Raw genomic sequence first — 20,598 nt, forward strand, 5'->3', positions numbered from 1 at the left:
TCAATGTATTATTGGCGAAGTCTTTTACTAAAACCTGCCACTGGCGCCTCAATGAATCCCTGCTTAAAAACCCTTTATCTCAAACCCAACTACAGCAGAAACTAACTGAGTTTTTCCAGCTTAATGATGGCTCTGTCCCGGAGATTTCCACCCTGTGGGAGGCCCATAAAGCCTTTTTTAGAGGTGAATGCATAGCTATAGGCTCACGCCTAAAGAAAGATTCTGTACAACTTAAAAAGGATCTTATTACCCAACTACAGACAGCGGAAAAAATTCTATTGGCCTCCCCCACGGTGGAAAAATTGAGAAATGTCATCTCAATCCGAGATCGGATTAAGTCTTTCGATATGAATCAAATTTCCAAATCCATGTTGTGGGCTAAGCAAAAATTTTACGACTATGCAAACAAACCACATAGGATGCTAGTGAACAAATTAAAACCTCGGCCCTTTCTATCTATACCCGATCACTTGATACAATCTGATGGCACCCCCACATACTGTCCGAAAGCTATGTCAAAGGTCTTTGGTGATTTTTATAAGCGGCTTTATAACTGTTTAGGTCCTGATTCACACCCTCAATTCTCACAATCAGAGTTTGATAAATTTATAAATTCCCTCCTGCTACCAAAGATCTCTGCTGACCATCTATCCTCCCTTAACGTTCCGATTACTGGGAAGGAAATAGGAGAGGTGATTAAAAATCTTCCAACCCACAAATCTACGGGCCCTGACGGTCTCCCTTACATCTATTATAAAACCTTTACACATATTTTAACCCCCTATCTACAATCCCTATTCTCCTCCTTTTTTAAGGGATCCATCCCACATTCACAATTCTTACATGCCAATGTAACGGTAATCCCTAAGCCAGGTAAGGACCCTGCACTACCCAACAACTACCGCCCAATTGCTTTATTAAACTCAGACTACAAAATTTTCACTAAGATATTAGCCAATAGATTATCCCCACTATTAACGTTCCTGATCCACAGAGACCAGGTAGGATTTGTACCCTCGAGACATCCTGGAGATAATACAAGAAGAACCATAGATCTGATAGACCTAATAACTAGAACTAAACGTCCCACCATAGTCTTGAGCTTAGATGCTCAAAAAGCTTTCGATCGATTAAGTTGGCCCTTCATGTTCGCAGTCTTAACCCGATTTGGATTCTCAGGCCCCTTTATACGAGCCCTACATACCCTATACTCCCTCCCTACGTCTCAAGTCCAGCTGTCCTCCTATATTTCGCAACGATTTACTCTCAGTAATGGTACGAGACAAGGCTGCCCTTTGTCGCCCCTATTATTTATATTAAGCCTAGAACCTTTAGCAGCAGCTATCAGATCCCATCCTAATATCAGAGGAATCCCACTACGACATCAGGACTACAAACTCTCTCTTTTCGCAGACGACATTCTGCTAACCATCACACACCCCGAGATATCATTACCCTTCTTACACGAAACCCTCTCCACATTTGGGTCCTTATCAGGATTTTGTATTAATCAGACTAAAACAGAAGCTCTCCCCATCAATATACCCTCAGATATACTCAGCTCCTTACAAAACAGGTTTAAATACAGATGGTGCCAGACTTCACTAAAATATTTAGGAATCCATCTTACTCCTTCATACCACTCTCTTTATCAAGCCAATTTCCCTCCTATTTTCGCAGAAATTGCTAAACTCCTACAACATTGGTCTTCCATCCCAATTTCCCTTCTTGGTAGGATTAACGTTCTCAAAATGTCGGTTTTGCCCAAATTACTGTACCTTTTTGAAACACTTCCGGTCCCAGTCCCTATGTCGCAGTTGAGAAATCTCCAGAGAAAGTGCCTTAACTTTGTTTGGAACAATGCATCCCATAGAATTGCTCAATCGGTAGTCATTTCTCCTAGAGCTAGAGGTGGATTAGCCTCCCCCGACTTTATTAAATATTACTATGCCTCTCATCTTAGAGTATTGACAACATGGACCTCAAGGAAGGCTGCAAATAGATGGGCCGAAATTGAAATGGGGATTACTGCCCCTGTACATCCATGCTATCTATTATGGCCTTCCTCTCAGAAATTCATACCCCAACTACGGTCTCTGTGTCTCTCCCCGATGCTTTTTACGCTATCAATCTGGAAAAGGTGTAGAGACAAATTTCTTCTCTCCTTACCTTGTTCCCCTCTCCAGAATTTCCTTTTTAACCCAGAAATTCCGGACGGATTATCATATCTGCGAACAATTTCGTGGACACACGCGGGGATGTTTCAGCTGCGACATTTAGTTCATCCCAGTAACACACAAGCTTTTACCTTTCTCAGTCCTTAACCACTTCAGCCCCGGAAGGATTTACCCCCTTCCTGACCAGAGCACTTTTTACAATTTGGCACTGCGTCGCTTTAACTGCTAATTGCGCGGTCATGCAATGCTGTAACCAAACGAAATTTGCGTCCTTTTCTTCCCACAAATAGAGCTTTCTTTTGATGGTATTTGATCACCTCTGCCGTTTTTATTTTTTGCGCTATACACGGAAAAAGACCGAAAATTTTGAAAAAAAATGATATTTTCTACTTTTTGTTCTAAAAAAAATCCAATAAACTCAATTTTAGTCATACATTTAGGCCAAAATGTATTTGGCCACATGTCTTTGGTAAAAAAAATGTCAATAAGTGTATATTTATTGGTTTGCGCAAAAGTTATAGCGCCTACAAACTAGGGTACATTTTCTGGAATTTACACAGTCTTTAATTTATGACTGCCTATGTCATTTCTTGAGGTGCTAAAATGACAGGGCAGTACAAAACCCCCACAAATGACCCCATTTTGGAAAGTAGACACCCCAAGGAAATTGCTGAGAGGCATGTTGAGCCCATTGAATATTCATTTTTTTTGTCCCAAGTGATTGAATAATGAAAAAAAAAAAAAAAAAATTACAAAAAGTTGTCACTAAATGATATATTGCTCACACAGGCCATGGGCATATGTGGAATTGCACCCCAAAATACATTTAGCTGCTTCTCCTGAGTATGGGGATACCACATGTGTGGGACTTTTTGGGAGCCTAGCCGCATACGGGGCCCCGAAAACCAATCACTGCCTTCAGGATTTCTAAGGGCGTACATTTTTGATTTTACTCCTCACTACCTATCACAGTTTTGAAGGCCATAAAATGCCCAGATGGCACAAACCCCCCCCAAATGACCCCATTTTGGAAAGTAGACACCCCAAGCTATTTGCTGAGAGGCATGTTGAGTCCATGGAATATTTTATATTTTGACACAAGTTGCGGGAAAGTGACAATTTATTTATTTATTTTAATTTTTTTTGCACAAAGTTGTCACTAAATGATATATTGCTCACACAGGTCATGGGCATATGTGGAATTGCACCCCAAAATACATTCTGCTGCTTCTCTTGAGTACGGGGATACCACATGTGTGGGACTTTTTAGGAGCCTAGCCGCGTACGGGACCCCGAAAACCAATCACCGCCTTCAGGATTTCTAAGGGTGTACATTTTTGATTTCACTCTTCACTGCCTATCACAGTTTCGGAGGCCATGGAATGCCCAGGTGGCACAACCCCCCCCCAAATGACCCCATTTTGGAAAGTAGACACCCCAAGCTATTTGCTGAGAGGCATGGTGAGTATTTTGCAGCTCTCATTTGTTTTTGAAAATGAAGAAAGACAAAAAAAAAAATTTTTTTTTCTTTTTTTAATTTTCAAAACTTTGTGACAAAAAGTGAGGTCTGCAAAATACTCACTATACCTCTCAGCAAATAGCTTGGGGTGTCTACTTTCCAAAATGGGGTCATTTGGGGGGGGTTTGTGCCACCTGGGCATTCCATGGCCTCCGAGACTGTGATAGGCAGTGAAGAGTGAAATCAAAAATTTACGCCCTTAGAAAGCCTGAAGGCGGTGCTTGGTTTTCGGGGTCCCATACGTGGCTAGGCTCCCAAAAAGTCTCACACATGTGGTATCCCCGTACTCAGGAGAAGCAACAGAAAGTATTTTGGGGTGTAATTTCACATATTCCCATGGCATGTTTGAGCAATATATCATTTAGTGACAACTTTGTGCAAAAAAAAAAAAAAAATAATAATAATTTGTCTCTTTCCCGCAACTTGTGTCACAATATAAAATATTCCATGGACTCGACATGCCTCTCAGCAAATAGCTTGGGGTGTCTACTTTCCAAAATGGGGTCATTTGGGGGGGTTTGAACTGTCCTGGCATTTTATGCACAACATTTAGAAGCTTATGTCACACATCACCCACTCTTCTAACCACTTGAAGACAAAGCCCTTTCTGACACTTTTTGATTACATGAAAAAATTATTTTTTTTTGCAAGAAAATTACTTTGAACCCCCACACATTATATATTTTTTTAAAGCAAATGCCCTACAGATTAAAATGGTGGGTGTTTAATTTTTTTTTTTCACACAGTATTTGCGCACCGATTTTTCAAACGCATTTTTTGGGGAAAAAACACACTTTTTTACATTTTAATGCACTAAAACACACTATATTGCCCAAATGTTTGATGAAATAAAAAAGATGATCTTAGGCCGAGTACATGGATACCAAACATGACATGCTTTACAATTGCGCACAAACGTGCAGTGACAACAAAATAAATACATTTTTAAAAGCCTTTAAAAGCCTTTACAGGTTACCACTTTAGATTTACAGAGGAGGTCTACTGCTAAAATTACTGCCCTCGATCTGACCGTCGCGGTGATACCTCACATGCATGGTGCAATTGCTGTTTACATTTGACGCCAGACCGACGATTGCGTTCGCCTTAGCGCGAGAGCAGGGGGGACAGGGGTGCTTTTTTTTTTTTTTTTTTTTTTTCTTTATTATTTTTTTGCTTTTTTATTTTATTTTAAAACTGTTCCTTTCATTTTTTCTTTTTTTTTAATCATTTTTATTGTTATCTCAGGGAATGTAAATATCCCCTATGATAGCAATAGGTAGTGACAGGTACTCTTTTTTGAAAAAATTGGGGTCTATTAGACCCTAGATTTCTCCTCTGCCCTCAAAGCATCTGACCACACCAAGATCGGTATGATAAAATACTTTCCCAATTTCCCAATGGCGCTATTTACATCCGGCGAAATCTAAGTCATAAAATGCTCGTAGCTTCCGGTTTCTTAGGCCATAGAGATGTTTGGAGCCACTCTGGTCTCTGATCAGCTCTATGGTCAGCTGGCTGAATCACCGGCTGCATTCTCAGGTTCCCTGTTGAGACAGGAGAGCCAGAGAAAAACACGGAAGACGGTGGGGGGGGGGCATTCTCTCCCACTGCTTGTAAAAGCAGTCTAGAGGCTAATTAGCCACTAGGATTGCTTCTACATGAAAGCCGACCGCTGGCTGAAAAGAATGATACCAAGATGATACCTAAACCTGCAGGCATCATTCTGGTATAACCACTCAAAGTCGTGAATGCTGTACCTGAAGACAAAAATATGGTTAACAATAAAGCACAGTAAACGGTAAAGTATAAAAAATTGCAGACCTGAAAGGCAAACATGATAAAACATAATAACAATAAAACATTGCAGAATAGAATACAGTAAAAAAGAGCAGAACAATAGAGAGAATAGAGAAAGAGAGAATAGAGAGAGAACAATAAAACGACAACTATTATTTTTTATTTTATATTTTTGTTTGTGTTTTTTTTTTTTTTTTTTTTTTTACACTTTTTTTGTAACTGTAACTTTTATAACTGTAACCGGTTCCAGGTTCGGGTCTCTCAAAATGCGATGGCATCTTGGGAGACCCTGTGAAAGTGTGTCCTAGTCTGTGCAATGCTGTACCCTACGCTAATACTCAGCTAGTGAATGGTAGCGTTCAAAACATTCACCAATGCAAAGACCAGGATTGTCAGGACAGGAGGGACAATAATAGTGGGTGTCACGCCTATATCCGCGCTTGCTGCAGACACAACATCTTTTTTGGGGGGGTTCGTTGGGTAGGGGTACTCGGGAGGACATAAAAATGCCTCTCATGCAGCCGACTGCATTTGGTTGGGGATGTGAATGGGGGAAGTACGGGCGCTGCAGAAGTGGTGGGTTCCCAATTAGGATTGGCGAATGCAGCAGGAAGGGCACTATGGGCATGACGGGCCTGTGTTTGTCTTCTTGGTGGCAGCGGGACACTATTTGTGCTTGCCACCTCACCAGCTTGAACTGCACTTATGGGACTCGCCACGTCACCAAGTGTTACTGCAGTGCTGGTTTGACTACGACCGGGGTGTACTAGGCCGCTGGCGCTTGCCAGTTCACCAAAACGCTACCAAAAAAACTGTTAACGATCGCAGGGATCAGGCCTGACTCTGCGAACGCTGCAGTTATGCATTTAGTGTTTTGTAAGTGACAGTGATCAATCAATACTGCACTTGGGTGGGCTGGGCTGGGCCGGGCGGAGGGGCAAAACGCAGGTGCTAGCAGGTATCTGGGCTGATCCCGCTAACACTGCGTTTTTGGGAACCCTAAACTGCTGGGGACGCCAGTATAGATCTGATCGGATCAGATATTGATCAGTTCAGATACTATACCACTAAGGGAGGTGTACAGTGCGTGCGTGGGTGTTAGCGCTACTGGCACTAACCTGACGCTGCCTGGGGCTGGTGCTTGCCAGTTCACCAAAACGCTACAAAAAAAACTGTTAGCGATCGCAGGGATCAGGCCTGACTCTGCGAACGCTGCAGTTATGCGTTTAGTGTTTTGTAAGTGACAGTGATCGATCGATACTGCACTTGGGTGGGCTGGGCTGGGCCGGGCGGAGGGGTAAAACGCAGTTGCTAGCAGGTATCTGGGTTGATCCCGCTAACACTGCGTTTTTGGGAACCCTAAACTGCTGGGGACGCTAGTATAGATCTGATCGGATCAGATATTGATGCGTTCAGATACTATACCACTAAGGGAGGTGTACGGTGCGTGGGTGTTAGCGGTACTGGCACTAACCTGACGCTGCCTGGGGCTGGTGCTTGCCATTTCACCAAAATGCTACCAAAAAAACTGTTAGCGATCGCAGGGATCAGGCCTGACTCTGCGAACGCTGCAGTTATGCGTTTAGTGTTTTGTAAGTGACAGTGATCGATCGATACTGCACTTGGGTGGGCTGGGCCGAGCTGGGCGGAGGGGCAAAACGCAGGTGCTAGCAGGTATCTGGGCTGATCCCGCTAACACTGTGTTTTTGGGAACCCTAAACTGCTGGGGACGCTAGTATAGATCTGATCGGATCAGATATTGATCTGTACAGATACTATACCACTAAGGGAGGCGTATGCTGCGTGCGTGGGTGTTAGCGGTACTGGCGCTAATCTGACGCTGCCTGGGGCGACGCATATCACCGCCGGGCGATCAGGGGGCTAAATCTTTATTCGGTAATAAACGGCGGGTGCCCTGACACTATAAAAAATAAACAAACTAACCAGCGTCACCCGTAACGGTTATACGGTGATCAGTGGTGAAAGGGTTAACTAGGGGGCAATCAAGGGGTTAAAACATTTATTAGATAGTATATGGGGGTTCCTGTCGCTATAAAACTCTGACGGCGAACCTAAATATTTACCTCCCTAACTAGCGTCACCAGCGACACTAATACAGCGATCAGAAAAATGATCGCTTAGCGACACTGGTGACGGGGGGTGATCAAGGGGTTAAAACTTTATTAGGGGGGGTTAGGGGGGTACCCTAGACCTACAGGGGGCCTAACACTCACTGCCCTGACACTGTAACTGTCACAAACTGACACCAATACAGTAATCAGAAAAAAAAAAAAAAAAAAAAACCTGCTTGGTGTCAGTTTGTGACAGGGGGGGGGGGTGATTGGGGGGGGATCGGGGGGCGATCGGGGGGGGGATCGGGGTGTTTAGTGTGCCTGGCATGTTCTACTGTGTGTAGTGTGTTGGTGCACTTACATTGCAGTCTTCTCTCCTCGGCCCGGAACGGAAAATACCGAGCCGAGGAGAGATGACATAATTTCCTCTGCCTCTGTGTACAATACAGAGGCAGGGAAATGATCCCATTGGCTGAGAGCGATCGCGAGGGGGGGGCCACGAATGGATGGCCTCCCCCTCACCTCCGATCGCCGGGGGAGATTTGCCGACCGCCGCAGGCACCGTGGGGGGGTCCGATCGGACCCCCCACCCGCGGGCAGGCAAGGACGTACATATACGTCCTTTTGCCTGCCCGTGCCGCTCTGTCGACGTATATAGTCGTGCGGCGGTCGGCAAGTGGTTAAAGAAAAACATGTCCTACCGAAATCTACAGAATACTTCTACCTACAAATTAAACATTTTTTCCAAACCTGCTTCCCCTCCTTATCCTTAGAAAATCCCACTGCTTTTGAATTATTGTGTACAAATGGCCCTTACGAACCAAACCTAATCTCATCCATATATAAAAAAATCCAGACAACACCCCGTTTAAATGACTCCATACATAGATACATGACAAAATGGTCCAAAATGCTAAACAGATCAATTTCATTAATAATTAAATTGGGGTAAAATCTGGGAGTTGGCTTTTAAAGTTTCCAGATGCGTGGCACAAAAGGATGATGGTAGAGGATGGAAAGGAGGATGGAGATGATGGTAGAGGATGGAAAGGAGGATAGAGATGATGGTATAGGATGGAAAAGAGGATGGAGATGATGGTAGAGGATGGAGATGATGGTAGAGGATGGAAAGGAGGATAGAGATGATGGTAGAGGATGGAAAAGACAATGGAGATGATGGTAGAGGATGGAGATGATGGTAGAGGATGGAAAGGAGGATAGAGATGAAGGTAGAGGATGGAGAGGATGATGGTAGAGGATGGAGATGATGGTAGAGAATGGAAAGGAGGATAGAGATGATGGTAGAGGATAGAGAGGATGATGGTAAAGGATAGAGATGATGGTAAAAGATGGAGATGATGGTAGAGGATGGAGATGATGGTAGCATACAGGGAATGATGATGATGGAATATGCTGTACTGTATGAGGACAGGTTGAATGTTGGTATTTTAATCATTTTGTCTCCTTCTGTACTCTTTGATGGAGAGAAACAGACAAAGAGAAGGAAGGGCAGTGAAAGTCCATGGAGGGGGAGAGAGATCCCCCACTGACGGGAAGATGCCTCCAGACTAGTGAGTGTTGGAATAGGTGAGGGGTAGGTACAGAGGTGAGTGGTGGAATGGGGGGTGCAGAAGTAAGTGATGGAATGGGGGGTAAGGCTCACCACCCACCCTGGCCGGGACTGTGTCACTCACTGGAGGACTGGACATGGACTCTAGAGGAGGACTGAGAGAAGAGGACAGAGATGGTATGAGAGGAGCTGCCCGGAGAACTGTGCCTGACTGACCTGCATGCGAGCCAGCAATGGAGGAGGTCAGTGACAGGCAGCTTCAACCTCCGGTGGCCACACAAAGTCTGCAGGAGGTCACTGATGTAAGGGAGAGTAAATACACTAAGGTAAGGGGAGACACTGATATAAAGATTCCTCTTTATATTAGTAACTCTCCCTTACCTTAGTCGGCAGGATTTCCCTTATAGTGCATGGAGGAACTTTGTGGACTCTGATGTTAAGGGGAGCTCTATGAACTCTTAAGTAATGGGGGCCAGCACTGGTGACTGCACTCCTCTCCTGCACATACTACCCACCACCATACACTCTGCACTCCTCTTCTGCACATACTACCCATTGCCATACACTCTGCACTCCTCACGTGCACATACTACCCACCTCCATACACGCCACACTCCTCTCCTGCACATACTACCCACCACCATACACTCTGCACTCCTCTTCTGCACATACTACCCATTGCCATACACTCTGCACTCCTCACGTGCACATACTACCCACCTCCATACACGCCACACTCCTCTCCTGCACATACTACCCACCTCCATACACTCCAAAATCCTCTCCTGCACATACTACCCACCTCTATACACTCCACACTCCTCTCCTGCACATGCTACCCACCACCAAACACTCCGCACTGTACATTCCCTATTTAACATTACCACATTCTGCACTATGTAAGTAATCTCAGACTCTATTAAACCACACCCCCTTTAAGCGACGCCTCAATATTTAGTACAGTTTATACCACGCCCACATTTCACTGTGGCACGCTTAGTGCATTTTTTTTTTTTTAACTGCCTAGGGCCCGCTTTTTATTTTGCACACGGCCCGCTGATTTCATGATATGCCCCTGTGTACTGATGGTTTTGTTTAAAAAATAATAATTCTTTAACTTGCCAGAAGGGAGAATCAGTCCAGCTTATGAAGTGAAACTTTGTTCTAAATTTAAATTCCAATATTGTACCACTCGAGGGGCAGAGTTATATATAGAGAAAAACAATCTTTTCAGAAAGACAAGATCATGAGTTAAAGAATAAAGGCACAGTAATGTCACAAATGCCATTATAGTAAGAGACACATCATGATTCAAATCAGGAGAATAAGACACAGGAAGTAAACAAAAACAGAAATGTATATACTGGAATTTAAAGAAATTGTTCATGCATTTAATACCGGTTTTATAATTCAAAAAAATGTGTATTTAATATTGTGCCTACAAGCAACAATTTTTGTTTTGCAAGATTTTGCTGAAATACATTGTGACTTAACTAGAGCATATAAACTGTAAGAACACTGGCAGGAAAAATATACTTGAATGCATTCTGCTCCATTGCCTCTATAATATACAATACATTCCTGAGTTATTAACATCACAAGCTCACTCAACAGGCTGTTGCATGGTCCTCCAGGAAAATCTAACTCTGATTTACAGAAAGAGAGCATATTGCATTGTGAGCATGTGATATGCACATGCATCCTGGTTTAACATGAAGCACATGCACATTTACTACGGTACAATTGAATGCCCCACTTGCTGTGCGTCCAGTCTTCCAAAACCTCTTCTCTCCAGCACTCTGGATGGCTGTCCTATTCTGATGTCATCACCTACATTGAGGCCGGCATTGTAAGTGAAGGGATGGTTTGTCCACAACCTGGAGCAAGGATTGAGTTAAGTATTACAGCTAATTCCTCTAGCCCTAGACTTACCAAACATTTAAATCTTGCAGTGTGTTGGGTGGGTGGGGCAGGGGGGCATTGCAAAGGTATTTTTTTAAATACCAAATTAAAGCATCAAGAATAGGTAGTGTAGTAGTTCATCTCACACACGAAAGGTCCCCCCTTTAAAACCTGGCAGAAAAGATGTGCCTGGAGATAGTTTCTATGATCAGTGCTACTTTCTGCATCTCTTGTTATCATTTGTACTTTAGCACAGACTTTCAGTTTTGATGCCAAGGTAAAGCACCAAGAATAGGTTTCTATAGTGTAGTGGTCTACACTTTTGCCACAAACACAGAAGGTTCCCAGTTCAAAACTGGCCAGAAACACCTTTTTCTCACTCGGTCAAAATCAAAGCTCTTGCTTTGCCTTTCTCCTTACAGCTGTAAGTGGAATATGCCAATATCAGGCAGGGTTTAGTTGCAATGTCTACAATGTAAGTTCTCTTTCTCCTGGTTAGTGAGTTGACCAGGAGAAACCAAAGACCATTGCTTGAAGCTTTTAGGTGACCTGGTTCTCCGGTCCCACGCAGCAGGGTGAAAGTGGACTCTCTTTCTCCTGGTTAGTGAGATAACCTGAAACTCAAGGACACATGCTACCTTTGAGGATGCTGGAAAGTTTTCCTTTCTTGCTTCTGTCCGCCAGAGGACAAAGGGGATGCATATTGTCCCATCTTCCTAGGTAGTCCTGTTCCCTCCTGCACTGCTATTTAACCACATATAAACCATGGAGATGAATATTCAATTGGTCTTGATTGACTGCGCTTGTCTTGGGCATCAGGCACCTCCTCAGGGAAAAATGCTATCATGATCTGTGCAGGAGAGGGGGGTGCCAGCTACAGTGCAGTAGGAGTAAAAAAAAGCCTACACAGGAGTGCTCACAGCAGACCCCACAACTGTTAATACTACCTCAGGGTAAGAGAGGAGTGTCAGCACGAGGCTTCAACTAAAACTTAGACTGCAGTACAGGAAAGAGGAGCTTCATTCTGTCGCTCTTTATTCACTTTCACACTTATTGAAGAAGAATGATTTACTTTGCAAGTCAGAACAAGGCTCCTGTTCCACTTTACATTTACTAGGAAAAGGAGCCTAATTTTGACACCCCTACAGCAGCAAAGTGACAGCTATAACACCTAAAGGCTATCTAAAGCTGCAAATGTGTGCAGCCAGAACAGGACCAAAAAACACAAGACTGCAATTGTACAGGCTACACTACAGGAATGCTTACTGCACAGGGGGCAGTGGCAACAGAGCATTAATACTTCTCAACAACTGACATGCCCACAAACAGGGTTTAGATGGCGGAAGGAGTATAGAAGTAGGAGGACAGTGAGTAATAGACATGTGCGGTTCCAAATAAATATTTGGACAAATTTTTCATTATTTGGATATATCCGAATACCCGAATTACAGTATAAATGAAGTTTACTGAATGCTCCTAATAACGAAACAAAATTCGTCTGAATTTCCAAAATTTCAGTCGAATTAGAACTATAAACATGTTTCTGTAATCAAAGACTGTGTGTGTTATTAGAGCACCATTTCGAAATAATGCTGTTTTTGTTAAGCCAAAGGTGATTTAACCTCCCTGACGGTATTCCCAAGCAGGGCTGGACTGGGATAAAAATTTGGCCCTGGACTTCATCCAGACCGGCCCACTTTATTTGTGCAAACAAGCACAAAAACAGTATATAAACTATACGCAATTGTGCAAAAAAACATAAGTAGCATAACATAAGGAGTCCTCACTAACCTCTTTTACGATTTCACTTATTCTCCTCTGTATTTTTCTCATCTTTCTCACATCACTGTGTGAAGTTGAGGGCGAACCAAGAAAGCCATTACTTTGACAGGCTGTCACTGAAACCAGCCCACTGAGCCATCGGCCCACCGGGAAACTCCCTGTAGTCCCGATGGCCAGTACAGGCCTGTTCCCAAGTGTGGCTCGGGGTTAAATTTCAGCACCATTAGCGGTAACCTCGAGCCACACTCGGGATTACATCTCAGGATCCTGGTGCAGTGTTACTTACCTTGTCCCCAGGATCCTGCGATGTCCCCCGCTGTGTATGCGGGCTCTGTCCTCCTCCGAAGCCTCTCTGTGCCAGGCTCCGTTCCCTGCAAGCGTCGCGACGCATGGGGGCGAAGCCTGGCGGCAAAAATGGCGGCGACAAAAAAATGTAAAAATCATAACACATACAGTACTGTAATCTTACAGATTACAGTACTGTATGAAATCATTTCACATCCCTTTTGTCCCCAGTGCTTTGTCCAATGCCCTGCATGCAGTTTTATATTATATATACTGTTCTTTCTGCCTGGAAACATGAGATTGTCCATAGCAACCAAAAAGTGTCCCTTTACGTCAAAAGTGGTTTTAGACCAGCTAGAAAACAGCGATAGTAAATTAGAACACTTGCAGAATTGAGCGATAGTGAATTGTGGGGAAATTTATTTTATTATTATTATATTATTATTTTTTTATAATTATTTATATTTATTTATTATATTATAATTTATGTTTTTGTGTTTCAAACTTCATCATACCCGGGAAATCTACTAGACTCTTGTTTGGACAGATTTAAGTGTGTTATTGTTAAGAATTACAGGCCTACAATATAAAACGTCAAATTTCCATGCAAAATAATTGTACCGCTTTCAGCACCTAAAATCCGAAATAATCATACTGCCATGGCCACCAACTCAATGGGTTACATTTATACTAACCACAAATTTTAGGGCAATCCACAATTTTCAGTATCTTTGTTTTTTAATTGGTTTATTTTTTAAATTCATTACAGATTTTTTTTTTTTCCAGATACAGCAGACGGGTGCTAAAAATGTTCTGCCCCAGGTGTGACGCACTCTAGGTATGTCACATTCTTTTTAAAGAAAATTTTAAAACTTTGTGCAGTTTACTGATCATGCCTAAAACGTACAGTAAGCTGACATTTTAGCAGGGGTTCCCAGAGACCACTGCAGTAAAAAAGTTGGGAAGGGTTGGACTTCATTGTTTCATACTAGGCATGGAATAGTCAATCCTATATTAAAAAAAAGATTTTGGCTAGCACTTCCATGAATTAAAGCTTGAACTCCAGACAAGCAGCCAAATACACAGATAATGTATGAGGGATGTTTTACCTGATTTGTATTTCTGTCCAACTACTCTTGAGAGCTTTGTCTGGCCTGGTGGGGGAGGAGTCCTGACTTTTATCTATTGCAGTTTCACATTCACTTTCAGGTCTCATGCCCTAGCTTCTTACTGGACAATGAAAGAAGAATATGCAGACTGAGGAACTTACCGTATATACTCGATTATAGGTTGATCCGAATATAACCCGAGGCCCCTAATTTACCACAAAAAACTGGGAAAAACGTATTGACCCGAGTATAAGACGAGGGTGAGAAATTCAGCAGCTACTGTAAGTGGAAAAAGAGGGTCAACAATGCCCATCTGCAGCTGCATGCCTCCCTGTGTCCTGTGCATGTGTCCCTGTGTCCTGTGCATGTGTCCCTTGCATGTGTCCCTGTGTCCTGTGCATGTGTCCTGTGCATGTACATGTGTCCCTGTGTCCAGTGCGTGTGTCCCTGTGTCCAGTGCATGTGTCCCTGTGTCCTGTGCAGCCTACCTGTGTCCTGTGCATGTGTCCTGTGCATGTGTCCCTGTGTCCTGTGCATGTGTCCCTGTGTCCAGTGCATGTGTCCCTGTGTCCAGTGCAGCCTACCTGTGTCCTGTGTATGCCTCCGTGTGGCGATCTGCATCCACTGTGTGCCGCTCTGCACCGATCAGCGTGGGATAATACCATTCGGCGGCCATTCCACTGTTCAAAAGCCGCGCCTCCTCCTCGTCTGTGATAGGCTGAACACTCCATTTCCCAGCAGTCAGCGGTCAGCCTATCATGGACATTCTCTCTTCCTCATACCATAGACGAGCATGAGAGAATGTCCGTGATAGGCTGTATACTGACTGCTGGGAAATGAAGTGTTCTGCCTATCACAGACAGGAGGAGGCACGGCTTTTGAACAGTAGAATGGCTACTGAATGGTATTATCACATGCTGGCCGCCATCTGTCTGCATGAAACACTGATCATGTAGGCAGACGGCAGTGACTCGAGTATAAGTCGAGGGGGGCATTTTCAGCCTAAAAAAAAGGGCTGAAAATCTCGACTTATACTCGAGTATATACGGTATGTCTCTGTCACTCTGCACTCTCATCCTTTTAGTATGCTCTTAACACTGCCTGGATACTTGTGTTGCCTTTCACTGATTCCTGTTGAAGACAGCTGAAGGCTGATAATGCATTTTGGGTATATACACTGCTTGAATAAAAAAAAAAAAAAAAAAAAACCCATACATTTAAGGATGTATTAACTGCTTGCAGAATGGCACAGCTGAGTGAAATGACATTACCTTACGTCACTTTGCCTTTTGGCCACTAGGGGCATGCGCCCGCAGAGTGTGCCTGGAGCCAATGCGAGTGCCTGGGGGGCGCGATGACTGCCGGGCACCCGCGATCGCTCATTACAGAGCGAGAACCGAGATCTGTGTGTGTAAACACACAAATCCCAGTTCTTTCAGTGGAGTAGAGACAGATCGTGTGTTCATACTAAGTATGAACACCATTCTCTCTCTCCTCCTAGACACCTAAGGAACACAGTTAACCCCTTGATCGCCCCCTAGTGTTAACCCCTTCCCTGCCAGTGACATTTATACAGTAATCAGTGCATTTTTATAGCACTGATCGCTGTATAGTTGTCAATGGTCCCAAAAATGTGTCAAAAGTGTCCAATTTGTCCGCTGCAATATCACAGTCTCAATGATCACCGCCATTACTAGTAAAAAAAATAATAATAAAAATGCCATAAATTCCCTATTTTGTAGATGCTATAACTTTTGTGCAAACCAACCAATATAACCTTATTGCGGTTTTTATTACCAAAAATATGTAGAAGAATACATATCAGCCTAAACTGAGGAAAAAAAATTTTAAAAATGAGGATATTTATTATAGCAAAGAGTACAAAATATTGTGTTTTTTTTTTTTCAAAATTGTCGCTCTTTTTTTGTTTTTAGTGCAAAAAATAAAAAATGCAGAGATGATCAAATACCACCAAAAGAAAGGTCTATTTGTGGGGAAAAAAAGGATGTCAAATTTGTTTGGGTACAACGTTGCACGACCGCGCAATTGTCAGTTAAAGCGACACAGTGCCGTATCGCAAAAAATGGCCTGGTCACTGAGCAGCCAAATCTTCCGGGGCTGAAGTGGTTAATGATTACAGGGCTGCATTATTTATGCATTTTTAGATCTGTCTGGAGTTCAGTCTTAAAGCGTCATTAAACCCAGACTATGAAAAACTCTCATTACTTACTATACAATAGACTGTTTATATTCACAATACCACTAAAGCATTTTTTTGTGTAGAGTGAAATATATCTGGTTGACAAATGTCCCTCTCATCTTCTCTGTGTGCCCACTGCAGGTTGAGATTGTGTAGACCAGCTGGTGTCCTCTACGGAGCATGCTCTAAATTTCTTCCCTTTCTAAGCGCTTAATTTCCTCCTCTTTCTTATCTGTGGAGCCCACATGACTATAGAGTCACACATGTGGACATGTACACTCTGGTAAATTACACACCCCTTCCTCCCACCTCCTCTAGGTCTTCCTATTGCACTATGGGGATGGGATATAGTATGTTGATTGATTACATTAACTTTGAAACTCACAAACAGCTTAGTCTTTATATAAATCAGGATTAAGAATATCAAATGTAATTGCTAATACCTGAAAAGTAAAAAAAAGGAGCCTGGGGTGCGGATACCGCCTGAACAAATTGAAAGCTAGTGCCAATTATCTTTGACTTTGCCTACATCATATAAATGCACATAAAATATACACTCGATGTTCAATAAAGATTTTTGAGGAGCTGTAAAACAGGTATTTGATATTTATAATTTAATTTGAATTGCTCTTCTGAAATTGTTTTTTTAGTCATGTGAACAGCACAGCACCAATCAGGGCTGGCCAGACACAGACTCACACTGTAGAGACTATACATCACCAGAGTAATAGAAGCCCCTCCCAAAGATCTTTCTCTGCAGATGACAAAGAATAGAAAAAGATCATATGACCACACAGCAGTGCTTCTAGGATTAAAAAAGACAAAAATGCGGTGCCGAGATAAATATGATTTATGTGAATGAATTTTGGCAATTAACACTTACTCTTTAGTATCACTTTAAATAGTATTTACTTTATAATACTTCTAAAAGGGTTGATATTGGTCTAATGAATATGAGATATTACCACAGAAATGCACACAACACTGAATAGCAAATAGCAATTTTACTGAACATGTTAACACATCCAACCCAGATACATGGCAACATGACCTGAATATCGGGCAGCATTGGCCAGTTCAATAGAAACTAGCCGACATTCAGCCTGTGTGTATGGCAGCCGGTCCGACAGAAACCAGCCGTTCAATCGACTTCTGTCGAAAGCGTATGACCGAAAAAGGTCTGCCGATCGGCATCAGATCAGCGCTCTCAGCCAATGACTGGCCAGTGTGTTCTGACATCCCCCTGTCAGAACACAACAGCTCAGTGGGAGAGATTGCAGTACTAACATTGCATAGTTAGTACAGTGGCTCCTCCCAAGTGCTTCAATTTTTCTTCCGTTCAGCGTGCTAGGTTGAATGAAAAAAAAATAGTGTGTACTAGGCTTTACTCTGGTCTTGATAACCCAGTTCAACTTCAAAAACAATCTACACATAGCTAAAACTTTGGAATTCAACTTTGGGAACATTAAAGACAGCAAGCAGTCTTTGCAAAAAGGGAATAGCCTTTTTGAAAAAAACACAGTCCCTATGAAGATGGTGCAGCTTTGTGAAGATTATTAGGTCTTTAGAATATCCTAAGAAAACCCAAATGGGTACAACTCTGAAACAATCCATGTGGGCACAATATGCACACCCATGTTTGTGTGTTAAAGGAGAAGTACAGCCAAAGCTCATTTGGCTGTACTTTTCCTGTGGATCACAGGAGTTCAGTTTGATCTTCACTCTTGTGACCCGTCTGAAACCTGCTGTTGGCTGACGTCACAGAGCCGATCCAGGCATGGGAAAGATCGTGACCATATAGTTGGGATCCACCCAAATGCCTGGACTGGCACCCTGCTCAGCCTCTCAGCGAGCTGCTGAGAGTCTGAGCTGGCCGCACCCGTCCCCTCCACGGCCCAGTGCCCCTCCAGTGCTAGTGAGCGCTGGAGGGGCAGAGCAGACAGCAGTGACTGAAAGTCACCAGCTCTCTGCTCAGGGAGCTCTGAGAACTGAGTGATCAAGCTGTGTTTGTTAATTTGGTTCTCAGTGTTAGAGCCGGCGGGGGACAGATGCTGAATCCACCTAGGTAGGTATGATTCTAAAATAAAAAAACATTCCCATACTTCTCTTTTAAGTCTTTATACTGGCTAACCCCCAACTTAAGTGGCTATGGTATGGTATGCTACTACACAAGTTTGAGTACAAATCTTTTACTTAACTGGGTACTGATGGGATTCTCCACCTGGGCTGGCTCACAGGGGGAGATTTACTAAAACGGTGCACACAGAATCTGGTGCAGCAATGCATAGTAACCAATCAGCTTCCAGGTTTTATTGTCAACCCTTAAATGAACAAGCTGATTGGTTGCTATGCAGAGCTGCACCAGATTCTGCATGCACCAGTTTTAGTAAATCTACCCCACAGATTATATTCCACTCAGTGGCCACAATTTTCAGAATAAAAACTTACTAAAAATATTTTAAAATAAATCGACCTAGCATTGCTATGCTTTCGTTTAATGGACCGGAGTTCAGTAGATGACCTACCCATTGGCTGTATTCCCTACAATATACAATTAATTCCAGGGTCACATTAAAATAATTAGGCCCTGTTTATGAAGCCAGGAGAGATGTATGTCATGGAAAACGTTTCTATGAAGGTGAATTCCATTAAAAGAATATTCTAATGTACACAAACAATAAATGTTCTTATTTTTAGAACCTGAGATAAAAGATCACCTGTCAATTAGGGCTCGGCTCAATAAGTTTTACAGCTTTGTCTCAAAATCTTTTAGCAGCAGAGTTAAAAAAAAATTACAGATTCTTTCATATCTTACTTTCTAAAAAAAATCCTATATACTAATAAAGGTTATTTAAAGCATTTATGTGGCTTTTATGCAACTTTCGACTACATGGATGGAGGTTCAAATAAGTCTCTAAATTGGTGATTAGTCACTACTTGGCAAGGACAGCAGGATTTGAAAGTAAATCGATCCACATTGTTCCTTTTCCCTTTGTCACAAATTCATTTTACAACATACAGGGACACATTAAGGAAAAAACAAACTCCAAGTTATATTTATTATATTATACTTATACTCCAGAAATATTTATATTATTTTGAGGTATTTAATTATACAAGTGTTTTTTTCTGAATTTCAGGACTTTGTAAAAAAATGTAATTTTTTTTTCTAAAATTGACATTAGCTGTACAGTTTAATCAGGGTCGGTGCAAGGATTTTTGTCTACTTAGGTGCATTGTGACATGAGAGGGGTATCTGGCCAGTGTGACAGGAGGTGAGCAGTGGGTCAAGAGGGGGTCAGTGGGACAGGTGGGGGGGCAGTGGGGTAGGAGGGGGGCAGTGTGACAGGTGGTGGGCAGTGGGACATATGGAGGGCAATGGGACAGGTGATGGGCAGTGGAACAGGAGGGGGTAGTGGGACAAGGGGGGTTGTATATGTGGGGGGCAGTGGGGCAGAAGGAGGACAGTGGGACAGGTGAGGGCATTTAAACAGGTGGGAAGCAATGGGACAGGAGGGGGGCAGTGGGACAGGAGGGGGGGCAGTGTGGCTGGGAGTGAGACAGGTGGGGGGGCAGTGGGACAGGTGGGGGCAGTGGGACAAGGTGGGGCAGTGGGACAAGGTGGGGCAGTGGCACAGATGGGGGCAGTGGGACAAGATGGGGCAATGTGACAGGAGGGAGTAGTGGGACAGGTGGCAGCCACTGAAGCAGGAGGTGGGCAGTGGGACAGGTGGGGGCAGTGGGACAGGTAGGGAGCAATGGGACAGAGTGGGGCAGTGGAACAGGAGGAGGGCAGTGGGACAAGATGAGGGCAGTGGGACAGGTGGGGGGCAGTGGGACAAGATGGGGCAGTGGGACAAGAGGGGGCAGTGGAACAAAAAGGGGGCAGAGGGACAGGCAGCAGGCACTGGAGCAAAAGGGGGGCAGTGTGGTTGGGAGTGTGACATGTGGGGGGGGCAGTGGGACAAGAGGGGGCAGTGGAAGAAAAAGGGGGCAGAGGGACAGGCGGCAGGCACTGGAGCAGAAGGGGGGCAGTGTGGTTGGGAGTGTGACAGGTGGGGGGGCAGTGGGACAGAAGGGGAGCAATGGGACAGGTGGTGGTCAGTGGAACAAGAGGGGGACAGTGGGACAGGTGCATCCTTGCAGGTCCACTCTGACAATGGGACATGCAGACCGCCCGGCCTG

General features: G+C 43.6%; 1 protein-coding gene across 1 annotated transcript in view; it reads right to left on the reverse strand.

The window, feature by feature from the left end:
- Positions 1-20,598, reverse strand: part of LOC141139577 (vertebrate ancient opsin-like) — a 368,310-nt gene that overhangs the window by 163,543 nt on the left and 184,169 nt on the right. The window lies entirely within an intron of this gene.

Source organism: Aquarana catesbeiana, linkage group LG04 (assembly GCF_042186555.1).
Source record: "Aquarana catesbeiana isolate 2022-GZ linkage group LG04, ASM4218655v1, whole genome shotgun sequence".
NCBI classification, from domain to species: domain Eukaryota; kingdom Metazoa; phylum Chordata; class Amphibia; order Anura; family Ranidae; genus Aquarana; species Aquarana catesbeiana.